Source organism: Narcine bancroftii, chromosome 1 (assembly GCF_036971445.1).
Source record: "Narcine bancroftii isolate sNarBan1 chromosome 1, sNarBan1.hap1, whole genome shotgun sequence".
NCBI classification, from domain to species: domain Eukaryota; kingdom Metazoa; phylum Chordata; class Chondrichthyes; order Torpediniformes; family Narcinidae; genus Narcine; species Narcine bancroftii.
Window position 1 is genome coordinate 254539828 of NC_091469.1, and position 20290 is coordinate 254560117.

Below are 20290 nucleotides of genomic sequence, written 5' to 3' on the forward strand. Positions count from 1 at the left end.
AGGAAATGTTCATGACCCAATAATACAAGGTACGAATGTGAAAGTAAAGAAATAAAATGCTTAACAACTACTTAACATTAGAAGTTACAGTTTGATGTAAATTCAGGCATACTTTGTACAACATGGTTTTGAACAGCGCAGGTTTTGATATAATGCAGTCAATTGCTCACCATCCCAAGTGGTCGGTCACTGTCCTAGCGGTCCCATCCCGGGCAGTCGGCATCCTGAGTGGTTGCCATCCTCGAGCGGTCCCAACATGGCCAGTCACCACCCCCAGCTGAAGATAACTTACAAACTTAGAGCCTTGGCCCTTGCAGATGTGAAAATGTGCTGATCACCAGTCCCCACATCATCTGCTGTCTGATCTGGCTGGCGTTTGGCATTATCACCAAGATACAAACAAATTTGCAGGCTGCCCCCTTTTTACTCACCACACCCTTGGACCTTTCCATCACCACCACCCCCTCCCCCCACAGCGGGTGGCACCATCCACTTTGGGAATGACTGTTCTATTTGATAGAGGTCGTGGGTGTCAGAAGTACTTCTGAAAAACCTTGGTGAAAAAGTCCATGTTGGAGACATTATACATTAGCGAAGGGATTAGATGAAGTAGGGTGCTGACCACATAGGCTTTAGTCTGTGAATGACACCTAATTTCTGAAGCGCCGTTGAGCTGAACTCATCCAATCAAGGGGGAGTAGTCCATCGCTCCCCCCCCCCCTCCCCGCTCCGTGTCTTGAAGATGGGAAAGTGGTTTTGGGATGCCAAAAGTTACTTCAGTCATTGCAGCAAGTTCAGTCTTTAAAGTATTTACGTGGCTGCTATGATTGCAGGAGAAACAGACAGAAATTCTGGAAGCTCAGGCCTGAAACGTCGATAGTATACCTTTACCTCTTATTGGACCGGCTGGGTTCCTCGAGAATTCTGTGTTTTTATTTATGTGGCTGCTCCAGTTAAGGTTCTCGTCAATTCCGAACAACAGCAGGTGCCCGGTCCAGATGATCCCAGATAAAAGATGAAGCACCTGTACATCAAATTTCTTTTTTCTTCATTTTGTATTCAAGTAATTTGATGAAATGACGGTCTGATGAGTTTTTCTAGAAGAAAAGTATGAACTGCAAGAAAAGTATGAACTGGAAACCTGCTTCGATGAAAAGCTGTGGGTATTTCGCCTTTGCCTACCTTGTGGATATTTTTGATCATTTGAACAAATTGAATCTTGGGCTACAAGGCGAGGACACAACCATCATCCATTTTGTTGATGCTCACAATGTATTTATGCAAAAACTTGAAAGTTGGAAGCTGAGGAAGGGAATGTTGCCGTGTTTGAATCTCGTTCAGCAGTAGCAGTTAATGGAATCGATGCTGACGTTGCAAAGGGAGTTGACTCGCATCTCAGCTGCCTCCAAGAAAAATTCCTGTACTATTTCCCAGAAATCAGTCAAGAAGGGCCCTTTTTGTTAAAGTCAACAAAGTCCATGATGATGTGCAAGATGAACCCATTGATCTTGTAAATGATTCAAAGTAATGGACGGTTGCCTCCATGTTGCAAAGGACAGTCTTCATGACCATTTATCTTTGTGAATAGGCTTTCTGATCTTGCTGCTATTGAAGACAAAGGCACAAAGCCACATTGAAGTGGAGGCGGATCTCAGGTGGGCCTTATCTACAACAGAACCAAGGATGTGGAAACTGGTGAAGAAACTTCAGGACAGGGGTCTCATTAAAGTGGCTTGAGCTTTGATTTTGATTGGGAGATTTTTATGTCCAGTGGTTTTTGTTCTTTAAAAATGTTAAATAAAATACTTTAGATAAAGATGTATTTCTTACAGAGCTGCCTTTGATTTGAACATATTTGCTCAATCCTTTCCACGTTGGGCCATGGCATGTTAGGCTGGAATCCAGGTGGGTCTTAGACTGAAAAACCACTGAGTTAAGGAAAGGTAAAAGGACACTGATGGCAGTTATATACAGGCCCCCAAACAGCAGCCAGATGTGGACTACAAAATACAACTGTAAATAGATGAGGCGTGTCAGACGGACAGCGTTACAGAAATCATGGGGGATTTTAACAGGAGATTGAGAAGGTCAGGTCGGTATGGGATCTCAGGAGAAGGAGTTGCGGAATGCCTAAGGGATGGCTTTTATGGAGCAGCTTGTTGATGGGCCCATCTCAGGATTGGCTGTCCTGGATTGGGTGCTGTGTAATGAACCAGAGGTGATTAGAGAGCTTAAGGTGAAGGATCCCTTAGGAGGCAGCGATCACAATACGATTTCCTTCACTTTGAAAAGGAGAGGCTAAAGTCCGACATGTCGATATTTCAGTGGAGCAAAGAAAATTACAGTCGCATGAGAGAGGAACTGGTCGAAGTCAATGGGGGGGGGAAGCTCACTAATGGGGAAGACAGCAGGTTAGCAATAGCTGGAGTTCTACAAGAAGTGAAGAAAGTGCAGGACAGGCACCTACCACAAGGAAAGACATTTGTGAATGGGGAAAAAAGAGAGGGGATAGAAGGAAGCAAAAATTAGTGGGAAGATCGAGGACTGGGAAACTTTTAAAAAAACAACTAAGAAGGTGATTAGGAAGGAAAAGATGGATTATGAAAGGAGGTTAGCAAATGACATTAAAGAGGACACTAAAAACCTTTTTGAAATATATAAAGAGTAAAATAGTGACCAAAATAGACGCTGGAGAAATTGTAATGGGAGACAAGGAGACTTAGGAGGAACTGATATAATATTTGGATCAGTCTTCACCACGGAAGGCATTAGTAGCATTCTGGACTCTCATGGTTCTCTCGGAAGAGAAGTGAGTGCAGTCAAGATCACGAGACAGAAGGTACTTGGGAAGCTCAATGGTCAAAAGGAAGATAAGTCGGACCAGATGGAATTGCACCCTCGGGTTCTGAAGGGGGTAGCTGGAGTGGTTGTGGAGGCATTGGTCATGATCTTCCAGGAGTCATGCACCCATGATGAGCTCATTGACTTCATCCACTTTGTTGCCAACTTCCACTCCAACCTCAAATTCACTTGGTCCATGTCGAGCAGAACTCTCCCTTTCCTCGATCTCTCCGTCTCTATCTCAGGAGACAAACTCTCGACAGAGATATTCTATAAACCTACCCACTCCCACAGCTACCTCGACTACACCTCTTTTCACCCTGTCCCCTGTAGGGATTCGATTCCATTCTCTCAATTCCTCTGTGTTTGTCGCATCTGCACCCAGGATGAGGACGTCCATGCCAGATCATCAGAAATATTCTCCTTCAAATAAAATCAACTCAGCATTCACCCGCATATCTTCCATTACTCGCACATCTGCCCTGGTTCCCTCCCCCCCACCCATGCACAACAAGGACAGGATTCCTCATCCTCATTTACCACCTCACCAGCCTCCACATCTAACACATCCTCTTCCACTACCTACTACGTGTTCCCACCACTAGACACAAATTCCCCTCTGCACCTTTGGTAGCGACAGCTCCCTCCCTTCTCCACTCCTCCCTCCCCACCAATCGTCCCCTTGGGACCTACCCTTGTGACCACAGGAGATGGTTCACTTGTGGCCACACCTCATCCCTCACCACCATTCAAACACCCAAACAGTTCTTACGAGTGAAGCAACGTTTCACTTGTGAATCTGCAGGGGTCATCTACTCCAGCTGATGTGATCTCTACATCGGAGAGACTGGATGTAGACTGGAAGATCATTTTGTGGAGCAGCTCGGCTCTGTCCGCCACAATAGCGTGAATCTCCCAGTGGCCACCCACTTCATTTCCCCATCCCATTCTGACATGTTTCTCCATCATCCCATGTTCTGCCAGACTGAGCCACCCATAAATTGGAGGATTAAGATCTCATCTTTCCGACTGGGCACCCTTCAACCAGATGGCCTTAATATGGACTTCTCTGGCTTTCGTTAAACCATTTCCCCCCCCCCCCCCCACTTCTTTTCCAGTTGCCTTCCCCCCAGCTTCGTCTCTCCCTTCTGTCTCCTTTCACACAAACATGATAAATTCTTACCTCATCCCTTATCATATCCAATTAAGACCTTTTGTGGGTCTGGATTCTCCCTGGCCGACATTGTCTGAATTCTGAAATTTCCTGCTTCTGGCTCATACTTCTTATTCCTTGATGAAGGGCTCAGGCCCGAAATGTCAGCAATATATCTTTGTATCCAATGGACGCTGAAAAGGCTGACTGAGTTCCTCCAGCATTTTGGTGTGTTTTCACTACAATCACAGCATCTGCTGACTTATGTGTTTCACTCTAAACAAGATGAGAGCCCATGGAATTACAGGGAGATTACTAGCATGGGTAGAGCATTGGCTGTTTGGAAGAAAATAGAGAATAGAAATAAAGGGATCCTATTCTGGTTGGCTACCTGTTCCCGTGGTGTTCCGCAGGGGTTGGTGTTGGGTTCGCCTCATTTTACTTTGTATGTAAATAATTTGAATCGTGGAATAGATAGCTTTGTGGCTAAATTTGCAGATGATTCCAAAATAGGAGGTAGGCTGGGTGGTGCTGAGGATACAGGAAGGCTGCAGAGAGTCTTGGATAAATTAGGAGAATGGGCAAAGAGGTGGCAGATGAAATACAATTTTGGGACGTTTTCGGCCATGAACTTGTTGAAGAAATAGATGGGCAGATTTTTATTTAGATGGAGAGAAAATTCAAAATTCCAAAGTGCAAAGGGCAGGAGTCCTCATGCAGGATACCCTAAAGGTTGACCTCCAGGTTGAGTCAGTGGTGAGGAATGTTGGCATTTGTTTCTAGAGGTATATCAAATAAGAGTAGGGATGTAATGTTGAGTCTCTATAAAACACTGGTGAGTTCTCACTTGACGTCCTGTGTACAGTTTTGGGTGCTTTCTTTGAGAAAAGACATGTTAGAGTAGGAGAGGGTTCAGAGAAAATTTACTTGAATGATACTGTGCCAGGAATGAAAGGGTTAGCATATGAAGAACGTTTGTCAGCTCTTAAACTGTATTCGTTGGAGTACAGAAGGATGAAGGGATTTTGAATGCTGAAAGGCCTATACAGAGTGGATGTGGCAAGGTTATTTACCATGGTAGGGGAGCCTAGAACAAGAGGAGACAACTTCAGGATAAAAGGGCATTAATTTAAAACAGATGCATAAACATTTCTTTAGTCAGAGGGTCATGAGTCTGTGGAACTTGTTGCCACAGGCAGCAATGGAAGTGAGGCCATTGGGTGAATTTAAGGCAGAGATTGACAGATATTTGATTAGTCAGGGCATTAAGGGTTACGGGGAGAAAGCCAGGGAGAGGGGCTGAGTGCAAGGATAGATCAGCTCATGCTTAGAAGGACAGAGCAGACTCGATGAGCCAATGGGCCTACTTCTTATATTTTGTGATCTTGTGAAATGTGCACAACACACCAAAAGTAGACACGCCAACATTTTGCATAGTTGTAAGATGAAATATGACGTTTTGGCTTTTGTACTCCAGAATGAAGAAACCACGGTGTCATCTTGGATTTAAATCCTTTTTTGACATTTCCCTCTTGCAACCTTCACCCGGAAGTTGGTGACTCCTTAGAATTCTCAACCCAAGAGGGACATGGAGGCTCATTCATTGGGTGCCTTCAAGGTAGAGACAGATGTTAAAGAAGATTAAAGAATGTGGGGTTAGTTGTATAAAATGGAATTGAGGTAGAAATACAATGAATTTACTGAATAGTGGATCATGCCTGACTGTCTTCTTCTATTACCTTTGGCAATAAAGCAGCACGGTCAGTGTAGCAGTTAACACAGTGTTATTACAGTGTCAGCAATCTAGCCCTGTCTTCAACTCTGTCGAGTTTCCTCCCACCCTTCAAAACATAAGGGGGTTGTAGGTTAACTAGTGTATTTGGGAGGCCATGGGCTCATGGGCCAGAAGGGTTTCTGTACTATCTTTGGCTTGGCTTCGCGGACGAAGATTTATGGAGGGGGTAAAAAGTCCACGTCAGCTGCAGGCTCGTTTGTGGCTGACAAGTCCGATGCGGGACAGGCAGACACGATTGCAGCGGTTGCAGGGGAAAATTTGTTGGTTGGGGTTGGGTGTTGGGTTTTTCCTCTTTTGCCTTTTGTCAGTGAGGTGGGCTCTGCGGTCTTCTTCAAAGGAGGTTGCTGCCCGCCAAACTGTGAGGCGCCAAGATGCACGGTTTGAGGCGTTATCAGCCCACTGGCGGTGGTCAATGTGGCAGGCACCAAGAGATTTCTTTAGGCAGTCCTTGTACCTTTTCTTTGGTGCACCTCTGTCACGGTGGCCAGTGGAGAGCTCGCCATATAACACGATCTTGGGAAGGCGATGGTCCTCCATTCTGGAGACGTGACCCATCCAGCGCAGCTGGATCTTCAGCAGCGTGGACTCGATGCTGTCGACCTCTGCCATCTCGAGTACTTCGACGTTAGGGATGTAAGCGCTCCAATGGATGTTGAGGATGGAGCGGAGACAACGCTGGTGGAAGCGTTCTAGGAGCCGTAGGTGGTGCCGGTAGAGGACCCATGATTCGGAGCCGAACTATACCTCTAAGTTTAAATGCATGCTCATCCCCAACCTCCCTGAAGTCGCCACCCCTCTTTGACACAGTTTCTTCAAGTCATCATTTGTATCCATAAACTTTCACTCGCGCACTAGCACGAAGTTTGAAGGGGCTGAAGGAGTCCTGAGCTATTCAGTATAACTGGAAGTGTCAGTCGATCTTAGCAGGGGTAGACCTCTAGGAATGGGTATCAGCCAAGGTCAAGGGAATGATGTATATCAGTCCACAGCTCATTGTTATGACAACACGACAAGCTCATTTCAGAAATTATTACTCATCCTCATGCTGGGAGCTTCCTGCTGTTTCCTCTTGGATTGCACATGAAATGATTAATGGCCCATGAAAGAAAAAAGAAGATAAATAATTGTTCTCTGCAGTTGGTATAATTTCTGACCTGAGTGAAGAGTTTCACAAATCAGCTGCTAACTTCTTGGAGATGCTGAAAGTAAATCTGCCCTTGCATTGAAGTTAAAGTCAGCCTCCACTATCATCAACCCACCTCCCCTCCAGCTCCCCCTCCTCCTCACAGGTCAACAAGCCATGGACAAAGGATGGGGAGAGGGGTCCACTGGTGTTCCATGGCCTGTAGTCCCTTTTCTGCTCACATGCTGACAAACTGCTGAGAAAGACAGAAAGGGATAAGAAAATAACACCCGAGACCGATTTATGAAAGCTTTGGTAATCGTCCCTAAATCATTCAAGAAAGCTCCATAGCAGCAAGATAATCCATAACTAACGCACAACTTACCGCATGTAACTGGAAACTTTGGGTCCTCCACCTTGTTCATGCCAGCGGAGGAGATCACCGGGTGGACAGAGGAACGGTTCCAAGGACAGGCTCAAAGCAAATAAATGCCAAATCTACACTGAGAAGGGGGTTTGGGGTAGAGCTGAGGAGGAAAAAAGAGGAGGAGGAGAGGGAGGGAAAGGAGGGGATGGAGGGGGAAAGAGAAGGAGAGAGTGAGGAGGAAGAGGGGAGGAGGAAGGGGAAGGAGGAGGAGAGGGAGGTAAAGGAGGGGAGGGGAAAGGAGGATTATGATTATTATTAGTGGATGTGGATAAATCCACCAAGCTTCCTACTCTTGACTGCGAAGTGGTGGCTGTTGCAAGAGGCAGAAACTGGACTGACTTGACTGGGATGCCCACAGTGTTGCTGTCACTCTGAAAGAATGCACTGAGCAACGTAGCAATAGCCACTGATGTCATGGCAGAATCCACATTAGCAGTCAAACTCCAGGGGACCAAAACCTTTCAGAGAAAAACACATTGAGCAGACTTCTTGCACAGTACTTGCTTTGTGATTACTAAGAATATAAGCAGTACCATCACAATTGACCATTTGGTCCCTTGCGCCTCTACTGACGTGCAATGACATCATGCTACTTCAGCCCCTCATTTCTGCACTAACCCAATAAACCTTGATTAATAAGAGCTGGATTATAAAGCAGCAATGGCTTGTACCCAAGTAGTATTTTTTGCATGGAGTAACCCCGCCCCCCCCCCCCCCCCCACCCACCCAAACCATTGCATTCCAAATCGGGCATTGGTGCTGAGCCACTGGAGGAGACATTGGAAATAGCTTTGATCTTAACCTAATTGGCATAGAGCAACAGGATGACCCAGCTTGTAAAGCTATGGTCTCACGGGTCCAGGGACCATTCCCTACTATTTGGAGTTTGCACATTGTTCCTTTGACCTTATGGGTTTCCTCCACATTATTTCTTCTCACACTGCAAAAATGTGTGGGTTTGGAGGTCAATTGGTCACTATAAATTTCCCCTCATGTGTAGAATCTGGTGAAAGTTAATAGGATCATAGGGCGAATAGATCACAAAATCAGTTGGGGAATAGAATTGCAGCACAAACCAGCTTAGACTCAATGGGTCATAAGAAAATAAGAAATAGGAGAAGGAATAGGTCATCCAGCCCGTCGAGGCCACCATTCAATGTGATCGAGCTGATCTGATGATGGGCTCATCTCCAGCTACCTGCCTTTTTCCCATATCCCTTAATTCCCCTACCATGTAGCAATCTATCCAACCTTGTCTTAAATATATTTACTGAGGTCACCTCCTCTGCGTCAATGGGCAGTGAATTCGCCACCCTCTGGAAAAAGCAGTTCCTCCTCATCTCCGTTCTAAATCTACTCCCCTGAATTTTGAGACTATGTCCCCTAGTTTTCATCTCACATACCAATGGAAACAACGTACCTACCTCTATCTTCTCTATGCCTTTTACAATTGTATAGGTTTCTATAAGATCCTCTCTCATTCTTCTAAATTCCAGTGAGTACAGTCCCAGATTACTCAATCTCTTCTCAGAGGCCAACCCCCTCATCTGTGTAATCAACCTCCTCTGCACTCCCTCCAAAGCCAGTACATCCTTTCTCAAGTAAGGACACCAGACCTGCATGCAGTTCTTCAGATGTGGTCTCTCCAGAACTTTGTACAGTTGCAGCATAGTCTCCCTGCTCCTAAATTCTTCTAGCAATGAAGACCAACATTTGCCCTCTTGATAATCTGCTCCACCTGAAAACTAACCTTTTGTCATTCATGCACAAGTAACCCCAAGTCCTTTTGCATGGCAGCATGCTGCAATCACTTGCCATTTCAATAATATTCTGATCTTCCATTTTCCTTTGAAAGTGTATATCATCGTATTTACCAACATTGTACTCCATCTGCCAGACCCTTGCCCATTCACTTAACCTGCCTATATCGCTCCTCACAGTCTCCATATCCTCTGCACTACTTTACCTTTCCACTCAATTTAGTGTCATCAGCAGACTTAGACACACTACATCCTGTCCCCCCAACCTTCCAGATCATTATTGTGCATCGTGGACAGTTGTGGGCCCACCACTGACTGCTGCGGCACCCCACTCACCACTGCTGGCCAACCAGAAAAACACTCCTGTATCCCAGCTCAATCCATGCTAATACATAACCCCTAATCCCATGCATCCTTACCTTATGTATAAGTCATTTATGCGGCATCTTATCGAATGCCTTCTGGAAATCCAGGTAAACGTCCATCTGCTCCCCTCTACCTACCACACTCATTATATCCTCAAAGTTTGCCAAAGAGGACCTGCCTTTACTGAATCCATGCAGAATCTGCCTGATGGATCCGTTTCACTCCAGATGTCTCACTATTTCTTCTATAATGGTGGCTTCAAGCATTTACCCAACAACGGATTAGGTCCTTTGTGCAGTATGGATCTGTGGCTGAGGGAGTTAGCCACCTGTTTTAGGAACCATCTAGTCTTGATCCTTTGCTTAACTCTACAGCAAGCGTACAAAATCGTCCTGCCCTATTACTGACCCAGCCGGAGAAGGCCAAGGTTTGTGCTGTTGGAAGGGATGGTCAAAAGTGTGCCTACGGAGGTGACTGAAAGGGGGAAGAAAGTGGATGGGCTGAATGTAGGGTTTCCAGCAGGTCCACCAAGGAGAGTTAGAAGAACAAGGAATATCAGTGTTCAATAAAAGGCTTCAGAAAGTCGTAACATTACAGAAAATCAGTGTGGAAACACCACGGGGGAATATGGGACACCAGTTGCACTGAGTCTGTTGATTATATCATCTTTATTGGGAGGCATCTAAAAATCATTTGGGCAGAGGTTTTCCAAAACTTTAATTAGTTGGATAGCTGGTGCAATGTCCTCTTGGGAGAAGAACTTCACTGGTCACGAATGATGGTGGATAAGATACACTTGGTGTTCCAATTACTTTGAATGGAGTAGTGGTGCTGACTTTGATTGCTTCCCTCACAGATGCTGGGAATATTATTCCAAGTGGGCTCAATGTGTAAAAAAGCTGCACATGAATGAGGAAACTCAAGAATTGTTATGACAATGAATGGCAATTCCCCCCCCCCCCCCCCCCGCCCCCAATCTCTTCCTCCACCATTGTCGATGCTGGTGAATGTCAGTAGGCAAGAGTACTGAACAAAACTGCTCCACCCAAGTCCACAAGAACCCAGTTCAGATCATCATGCAAACCCCACCACACTTCAACTCCATCTACACTTCCCACTGCCTGGGGAAAGCAGCCAACATATTAAAAGAGTCATCCCACTCCAGCGCACTCTCTTCAACCCCTCCTGTTGGGAAGAAGATCCTGTAAGATCACACCACCACCAGATTCAAGGACACTTTCTTTTCCCCTGCAATCAGATTCCTGAATGAACCTCATATAGATATGACCATTTTGCCTTTGCTCTGTTCGAGCTGATCTCTCTCTGAACTCTGCACTCTACAGTGTCTTTAACTTATGAGCTCAATGCATAAGAAGGCAGCACGTGACAAGTTGACAAGCTAGATTGCTCACAAAATAAACTTTCTCACTTTAGACACACAGCAGATGAAGTGTTTTGAAAGGCTGGTGGTGAAGCATATCAGCTCCTGTCTGAGCAGCCACATGGATCCTTCCACCTAGCCTATCATAGCAACAGCGGATGCCATCTCACTGGCTCTACGGAAAGCTCTGGAACACCTGGACAGCAACGATGCATAGATCAGGATGGTCCTTGTCGACTATAGTTTGACATTTAACACCATCATCCTCTCAAAGGTGATCATCAATCTCCAAGACCTGGGACTCAGCACCCCACTATGTAATTGGATCCTAGATTTCCTCACCTCCAGACCACAATCAGTGAGGATTGGTAAGAACATCTCCTCCACAATCTCCATCAGTTCTGAGCACCGCAGGCCTGCGTTCTTAGCTTCCTGCTCTATTCACTTTACACCTCCAACTGTGTGGTTCAGAACAACAAATTTTCCATTGATACCATGGTAGTGAGTTGTATAAATGAAGGGGATGAGTCGGGATACAGGAGGGAGGTTGAAAACTTGGGTGAATGGTGTACCCACATCAACCTTGCACTCAATGTCACCAAAACCAAAGAGCTGATTGTTGACTTCATAAAGATAAAACTAGAGGTGTACGATCCAGTGATCATTGGGGATCAGAGGTGGAGAGGGTGAGCAAATTTAAGTTCTTGGGAGTCACTATCTTGGAGGATCTTTCCTGGACCCAACACACCAATGGCATCAAGAACAAAGCCTGTCAGCGCCTCCACTTCCTCAGGAGTTTGCAGAGGTTTGGTATGACACCAAAATCCTGGCAAATTTTTACAGATGTGTGGTGGATAGTGTGGCGACCAGTTGCATCACGGTTTGGTATGGGGACAACAATAACCCGAGTGTAAGGCCCTGCAAAAGGTAATGAACACAGCCGAGGATATCACAGGCAAAACCCTCCCCACTATCAAGAACATCTTCAGGGAACGCTACAGTCAGAGAACTGCCATCATCATCAAGGATCCACACCACCCAGCACACGGTCTGTTCTTGCTGCTGCCATCAGGAAAGAGGTATAGATACCACAAGGCTCACACCACCAGGTTCAGGAACAGCTGCTATCCCTCCACCATCAGACTCCTCAATGAAAGAGACTAATTTAAAGACTCTTACTTGTGTGCTTTTGATGCGTTATCAATAACAAAAGACAAGAGTTACAGAATTATGGGCTTTATTTATAATAAACTTGAAGGTCATCCTCGGCTGTGACCCAGGCTTTCTGGAGAGGGGTTATGGTGTTGGAGTCTTTATATAGAGTCAAGATGAAGGAGCCATGGGTCCAGTTACAGAATGGGATAGAGCAGATTAATGAGTAGTTCACCACAGCTTTATTGATTTTTTTCTCTCTGTGTTGCACAGTCAAGTTTGTTTACGTTCATTATCTGTTTGCAGTTCTTTATTTGTTTACATGTATACATTGTGTGCAGTTTTTTTTGCACTATCACTAAGTGGTAATTCTGCCTCATCCACCGGCAAAATAATCTCAGGGCTGTATGCGATGTCATGCGTGTACTATGATAGAGTATATAGATATGTTTTTGGGAGATAAATTGGGAAAGGTTTGTTAGAGTAGGTTGCATATAAACACCTTAAAACAGATATTATTTGAAATACTGGAGCTCTGCCCCATGCTAGACGTATCTGCTCTACAGCTTTTGCAAGAGCTTTGGAGAGTGCCCAAGAGACTTCACTAATGGATTGTTGTTTACAAAAGGCAACAGATGAAAGATCTTGTTGGAGCTGCAGATTGTCTGGAAGAGAACTTGTTCTAAGAGGGTCATGTGGTTTTCAAGCAGAGAGAGTCAAGCAGGCTTTTTCTCAGAGAGAAAGAGAGAGACACACACAGAGATCAGTTCTACAGTGATACAGCCAGCAACAGAGGCTGGGACTGGAACAGGACAAGCTGGCAAGCTTGTGGAAAGCCTCATTTAGAAGATGGCCTCGTCAAAGCCTTTGTGGTTCATGCAAGAGGAGAGGACTGGCCATCTAATGTTTTGCTTGGAATAAGAAAAACAAAACAGAACTCTGTGATGACCTGAAAGAAAAAGGTTATCATCTGGAGAACCCTGAAGGGGCAAGTTTCATCAGCAAAAAAGTGGAGTGGCTGATTAAAAAGAAATCAGTTGTGGATGCCATCATACAACAAATCTTTCTCCGAAAACTGAGAGAAGAACCTTCCTGAGCGGTAACCATTTACCTTTCAAGCACGAAAACCTGGTGAAATTCATAAATGTTAAATTCTGTGCACAGTATAAGAAGCCTGTAACCAGTGAACTTAGAGTAGTGAGAAGTGAGATTTGACTGTGAACCAAAGAACTTTTCTGAACTTACACACACATTACATACACATGCACTTAGAATTAGAAGGGGGTTAAGTTGGGTTAGTTAAGTTAAAGTGTGACACTATTTTCATGTTTGAAGGTAATTAAAAGCAACTTTTGTTTAAGTAACCATTTGTCTTGGTGAATATTGCTGCTGGGTTTTGGGGTCCTCTGGGCCCGTAACAGTACTCTGACAATAAATCTGAAATCGCGGGAATCTGATGGTAAACACAAACTGCTAGAGAAGCTCAGCAGGTCAAGCAGCATCAGTGGGAGAAAAGAATTAGTCAACGTTTCAAGCCAAAAATCCTTTATTGAGACTCATTTTACTTCCGCACACATGGCAATGAACTTGGTTGGGAAAGATTTCATGAGAAACATCCAAATAACCTGGAAATTAACTGGCAAGAGGCCACATTCCAAAATACCTCCTGTTCTGAGCCTGTCAACTTTGCCATAATGTTTCTTCCAGAGAAAGTGTTGTAGCTTTTTTTCAAGGTGAAACTGTAGTTTGTGAGTAGTGAGTGAATATTTTCTCGCGCCCTGGAAATGGACCTTCGCTCAAATCTCCTGTGGTAGTGTTTACATTTAAACTTAAATTAATGAAATACATGTCTCCCTGCTGGAATTTTTAATTTCTAATTAATCTTTTGAATAGGAAGAATTGCAAAGGTTCGATCATGATGGTTTCACGTATGATTTTATTTTCTTGTTATTGTCAGAAGTACTGGCTAAGATAAGCAACTCCTCCAGGGAAGGAATGCCTGGATTTAAATCCATTTAGTTTCCAAGAGATTAAAAAGAAAGTGTTCTTTATTTCTCTGATGCCTGATCTCCCAGCTTCCAATCTTAGTGTCAGAACACGCTGCATTCAAGAAGAAGAGAGCAACTGTTCGTCTTCAGTGTGTTTTATCTATTAAACCAAATGTATGCTGGATCGGTGATAGGCAGAATCTGTAATGGTTGAAGGCAGCGGTTTCAGAGAAGTTATTGCCAGGAATGAAGATTTTTTTCTCTCTCTCCTATGTTTCCTCAGAGGAATTCTTTCACTCTAACATTCATCCTGGCACCGTCTTGGTTATAAAATGTAGGTAAGGCCACAGTTGGAAAGCCATGGTCTCCACCCTTGAGGAAGGACATGATTGCACCAGAGAGGACATGGAGGAGATTTGTCACAACGTGGTGTGTTACGAGGAGAGGCAGCGATTGTTTTCCTTGGAGGTTGAGGGGGGACCTAACAGAGGTGTACAAAATTATGAGTGGCCCTAGATAGGATTGATGGTCGGAAATACTTCCACGCAGCAGAGGTATCTAAAGCTGGAGGCATAGATTTAAGATAAAGGACAGAAGGTTTGGAGAAGATCTGAGGAAGAAATATGAGGTTTTTGACTCAGACTTATTTGGAATCTGGAACACATTGTTCAAGTGGGTGGTGGAGACAAGTACCTCAATAAGCACTTAAATCAGCAAAGCATAGAGGTTTACGGACCAAGTGCCAGTACATACGATCAGTATAGTTACGTAGGTACAAGCATGAGCATGATGGGCTGAAGGGCCTGTTTCTATGCTGCATGACTTTCAGGACAAAGGCAACCAAGTGGCCCTCTCCCCCTTCCCTCGGGTTCAAGGATAGCATGTTTCCACTCCATTTTGTGGGCATTGAGATGATTTTATGAGGCCAATATGGGAACCACAAAGCTCTCTGTTACCTGACACTTTAATTCTCACTCCCACTCCCACTCCAAGCTCTCTGTCTCTGGCCTCCTGCACTGTTACAAAAAAGGGTACAAAAAGACTCACGGGGATGTTACCGAGGGCTTGAGTTACAAGGAGAGGCTGGAGTGTTCACGGACATTTTCAACCTTTCGTGGCAGTAGGAGGTTCCCACCAGCTTCAAAAGGGGATCAATCATCCCAGTCCCCAAGAAGAGAGCGTGAATTGTTTCAATGACTACCGTCCAGTAGTGCTAATTAATGGCACCAACAATTTTGATGACATATTTTAAATAAATGTAAAAAATTTAGAATTTTGTATGATGAAATGCTTTGAGAGGCTGGACATGGCCAGAAGTACACATACCTAAGCAAAGATCTGGACCTGCTGCAATTTGCCTATCGTCATAATTGTTCCACAGCAGATGCAATGTCGCTGGCTCTCCACTCAGCTCTGTATCACCTCAAAAACAGCAATTCATGCATATGGCAGCTGTTCGTTGACTTCATCTCAGCCTTCAATACCATTATTCCCTCAGTGCTGGTTAGAAAGCTACAAACTCTAGGGCTCTGTACCCCCCTCTGAAATTGGATTCTTGACTTTCTCATCAGAAGACCACGTCAGTATGATTTGGAAACAATGTCTCCTCCTCACTGATCATCAACAGGTGCGCCTCAGGATGCATGCTTAGCCCACTGCTCTACTCGTTATACACCCATGACTGTGTGGCTGGAGACAATTCCAATGCCATCGACACCACAGTTGTCGACAGAATCACAAACGGCAATGAGAAAGCATACAGGAGGGAGATAGATCAGCTCGTTGAATGGTGTAATGATAACAACCTTGTGCTGAACATCAGGAAGAAGTCAGGGGAACGTGACCCAATCCTCATTGAGGGCTCTGTAGTGGAGCGGGTCAAGAACTTCAAATTTCTGGGTGTCAACATCTCCAAGGATCTTTCCTGGAGCTTCCATATAGATGCAATCACAAAGGAGGCTCGCCAGCAGCTACACTCTGTGAGATGTCTGAGGAGATTTGGTATATCACTGAAGATTCTTGTAAACTTCTACAGGTGTACCGTGGAGAGCAGTCAGGCTGGTGGTATCACTGCCTGGTATGGAGGCTCCAACTCTCAGGACAAGAATAAACTGCAGAGGGTTGTTAACTCGGCCTACAACATCACAGGCACCAGACTTCACTCCATCAAGAACAGTTACATAAGGCGGTGTCTTAAAAAAGCAGTCTCTATCCTCAAAGACCCCCACCACCCAGGCCATGCCCTCTTCACTTTGCTACCATCAGAGAAAAGGTTCAGGAGCCTGAAGCCGAGCGCACAAGGGCAGCTTCTTCCCCGCTGCCATCAGATTCCTGAATGATCAATGAACAGTATGATCAATGATCAATGCCTTACTTTTTGTACACAATTATTGTTATTTTTTTAGTAATGTTGTAAGATGGTTATAAGATGGTTGTAAGATGGTTATTTGCTCTATGATGTTCCACAAATCACCGAATTTCACAACTGGTTCATGACAATAAATCCTGATCCTGGATAGGCTAAGAGTTTTTTTTTTGTCCCTTGGAGAATAGGAGGCTGAGGAGTGACCTTATAAAATCATGAGGGGCATGGATAAGGTAGATGGCCAGTGTCCTTTCCCCAGGGTAACATAGTATAACACTACCAGGTGCAGGATAAGATGGGAGGGGAAAAATGTAAAAGGAATCTGAAGGGTAACTGCCCAACACAGAGAACGGTGGCTTTATGGAATGAGCTGCCAGAGGAGGTGGTATTATGACCATTAAAATACATTTGGGCAGGTGTGTGGATAGGAAAGGGGAAGAGCAATATGGGCCAATGCAGACAAATGGGCACACATTGACTGGCATTGACAATTTGGGCTGTGCTGTAAAACAGACACTACACAAGACCCAACGCCAGCCTGGAAAACAGTACCTCAGTCACCCATCTGGGGACATTGCAGCTTTTGCAACTCAATATTAAATTCTACCACTTCAGTTAACTTTGCTTCTCTGTATCAGAACTGCTGTGTTGTTCATTCGTGACATCAGCTCATTTGCTTTCCCTCCCCACCACGACCTTCTCTGTGTGCTTCTTTGTAACCCTCTAACTGTCCCATTAACAATCTATCCCCAGATCTGACCTCGCCCCATCACAGATATTCACTCTGACTTGCCCACCCCCTCACCTTCTCTGCAACTTAATACAGACTTTTCTCATCCCAGTTCATACAAATGGTCTGAAATATTAAGTGGTTTTTCAGTAGGCAACGCTGTGAAGCAAGGCTGGGTCCTCACACCAACTCTTCACCATCTTCTTCAGCATGATCCTTTAAGGGTCACAGAAGACCCTGATGGTGAGGATGGTGCCTACATCCAATACTACACCAGTGGCAGCATCTTCAACCTGAGGCATCTACAGCCCCACATAAAGATATTGGAGTAACTCATTCAAGGGCTTCTCTTCACTGACGATGCTGCCCTTGTTGCCTATACAGAGAAGGCCTGGAGCATATAACGTCCTGCTTTGCGAAGGCTGCCGAGCTCTTCGGACTGAAAGTGAGCTTGAAGAAGACAGAAGTTCTCCATCAGCCTGCACCTCAGGAAGAGAACCACATTCTCCACATTACTGTCGGCGAGCCTGAGCTGAAGACAATCCACCAATTCATCTACCTGGGGTGCACCATCTCATCAGGTGCCAAGATCGATAAAGTGGTTGACAACAGACTGACAAACATCACATTTAGCAGGCTGGGAACAAAAAAGCATCTGAGGAAAGGCACAAAGGTAAGTGTGCACAGATCCGTTGTAGTGACCACCCTCCTGTACAGATCCGAGTTGTAGGTCGCCAACCGTCGCCACCTACAGCTTCTTCCACCAGCACTGCCTCTGCACCATTCTCAACATTCACTGGAGTGACTTTGTCATCAACATTGAAGTTCTCGAACAGGTGGAGATTATGAGCATCGAGACCATTCTGTTGAAAACGCAGCTATGCTGGGCAGGGCATGAGTGGTGAATGTCTGCCAAGCTGCCTGTCTCCCCTCTGGCAAGCCTTGCTGTACTAACATTGGCTGTGCATTATCTCCAGTGTTAAGGATACTCCCCTTGGGCATAATTGTGTAGGCACCTATTGTGTTTCATTATTGTACCATGAGTTTCTGCTAATAAAAGCCATGATTATTGTTCGACCAAATCGTCTTTGTCTACTTCATCAACTGGCACTTCAGCACATCTCTAGAATGGAAGACCATCGCCTGCCCAAGTTTATGCTGTATGGTGGACTCTCCACAGTCCATCGTGTCAGAAGGGGTCCAAAAAAGAGGTACAAGGACTCTCTGAAGAAACCCCTTGGTGCAGGTCACATTGACCATCACCAGAGGTCTGCTCTTGCCTCTGATCATGTGGCCTAGTGACACACCATTCATCAGTCTGTCTCCTCCTTCAAGAATGCGCAGAGGCCTGGCCTTGAGGACACAGTGAGATGGAGGAAGACCCATGACACAGCAGGACCAAACCCAGAACAGAACTTCCCTCACAGCCGCTGCGGCCGGGATTATCTGTCCCACAATGGCCTTGTCACCCACCAATGAGCCTGCAGCAGACATGGACGGCCCCCTTCCTAAATCTTCATCCGCAAAGTCAAGCCATGACAGATGCTGCCTGACTTGCTGTGTGTTTCCAGTATTCTCTGCCTTCTGTTTGGACCTGAGGACCTTCCATCAATGGACTCTTGACAGGGTGAGTTATGAGCTAGTTCGGGAGGTGAGTGCTCCTTCTGCCATTACACGAAGCTTCTGCATACTGCCAAAAAACATGAAGCAGTGGTTCTCAATCCCATCCTTCTCTTCTCTGAGCAGACAGGGGCCAGAGATTCCCAGGAGTCAATGGCCATGTTGCATTTCTCTTCACTAAGGTTTTGTGCACATGCTTGAATACTTTCCTCTGTTCACTGGTGATGTCTTCCCATGATGCTGCTCGGATCAGAGTGCCAGCTTCAGGCCTCTGGTGTCAGGTTTGTGAATGGCATAGCCTGCACAACATAGTTGACTGTGCGTGGCTAGCACTACCACATACTAAACGGGTTAGATCCACAACAGCTCTCACCATTGAGAGATTTCAAATTCAAGTTTATTGTCACATGTACCAAGGTGCAGTGATGGAGGTTGTTTTGCGAGTGGGCCAGTGGATATCTAATTTGTAGTACAAGTCGATGGAAGACTGTGGGTTTATGTGTGATGGGCTGAGCTGCGTTGACAACCCTCTACAGTTGCCTGCAGCCTTGAATGAATCAGTACTTGTTCCATGCAGTGCATCTGTAGAAATTGTTAAGGGACTCAAATGCAGCTTCAGAATCATTTTCCACCAGATCTTAGATCAGATTTCAGATTTATTGTCAGACTACATACATGACATCACATCCTAAAGATTCCTTTCCCAGTGGGCGGGGCAGAATTACCACTAATTGGTAGTGCAAAAAAAACTGTACACAGCGTAAACATGTAAACAAATAAATGTAAATAGCTGTGGAATACAGAAAGGAGAAAGAAAATTAATAAAATGCACAAGTCAGAGTCCTTAAATGAGTCCCTGATTGAGTTTGTCGTTGAGGAGTCTGATGGTAGAGGGGTAGCAGCTGTTGCTGAACCTTGTGCCTTGTGGCACCTATACCTCTTTCTTTTTTTAATATATTTTAATTAAAATTTAAAAGCACAAGCACAAAATGAAGATTTACAATATTTCAAATTCAATCCCAATACGTGTGTGTGTGTGTGTGTGTGTGTGTGTGTGTGTGTGTGTGTGTGTAAAGAAAATAAAGTAAAATAGAAGAAACTCCCTTCTACGACCACCACCCCCCCCCCCCCACCCACCCACCCACCTTCCTCCTACCCCTACAAACACAAGAAAAGAGAAAAGAAACATGAAAAAGAGCAGGACCAGGGGACCACAACAGGAGTATTTCACTTTTCAATATCTTATGGAAACCTTTAAGAGAAAGGGAATGTTCGAGATTAATTTAAATATTAATACCCACATTTTGTCAATATGGACAATATATTTTCCAACCTGTACCTCTTTCCTGATGGAAGCAGCAAGAACAGAGCATGGTGGCATTGATCTGTGATGACTGCTGCTGCTCTCTGACGCAGCGCTCCCCATAGATTGTAGACTGTAATCTCAGTATATGATCGTATAATCGTATATTTCTTTTCTTCTTTTTTCTTTGGCTTGGCTTCGCGGACGAAGATTTATGGAGGGGTAACGTCCACGTCAGCTGCAGGCTCGTTTTTGGCTGACAAGTCCGATGCGGGACAGGCAGACA

General features: G+C 45.0%; 1 long non-coding RNA gene across 1 annotated transcript in view; it reads right to left on the minus strand.

Moving 5' to 3' along the window:
* Positions 1-20290, minus strand: part of LOC138741527 (uncharacterized) — a 58763-nt gene that overhangs the window by 176 nt on the left and 38297 nt on the right. Inside the window, exon 2 of the long non-coding RNA XR_011343553.1 lies at positions 7298-7439. This is a non-coding gene — a long non-coding RNA (uncharacterized lncRNA). The remainder of the gene's footprint in view (positions 1-7297; positions 7440-20290) is intronic.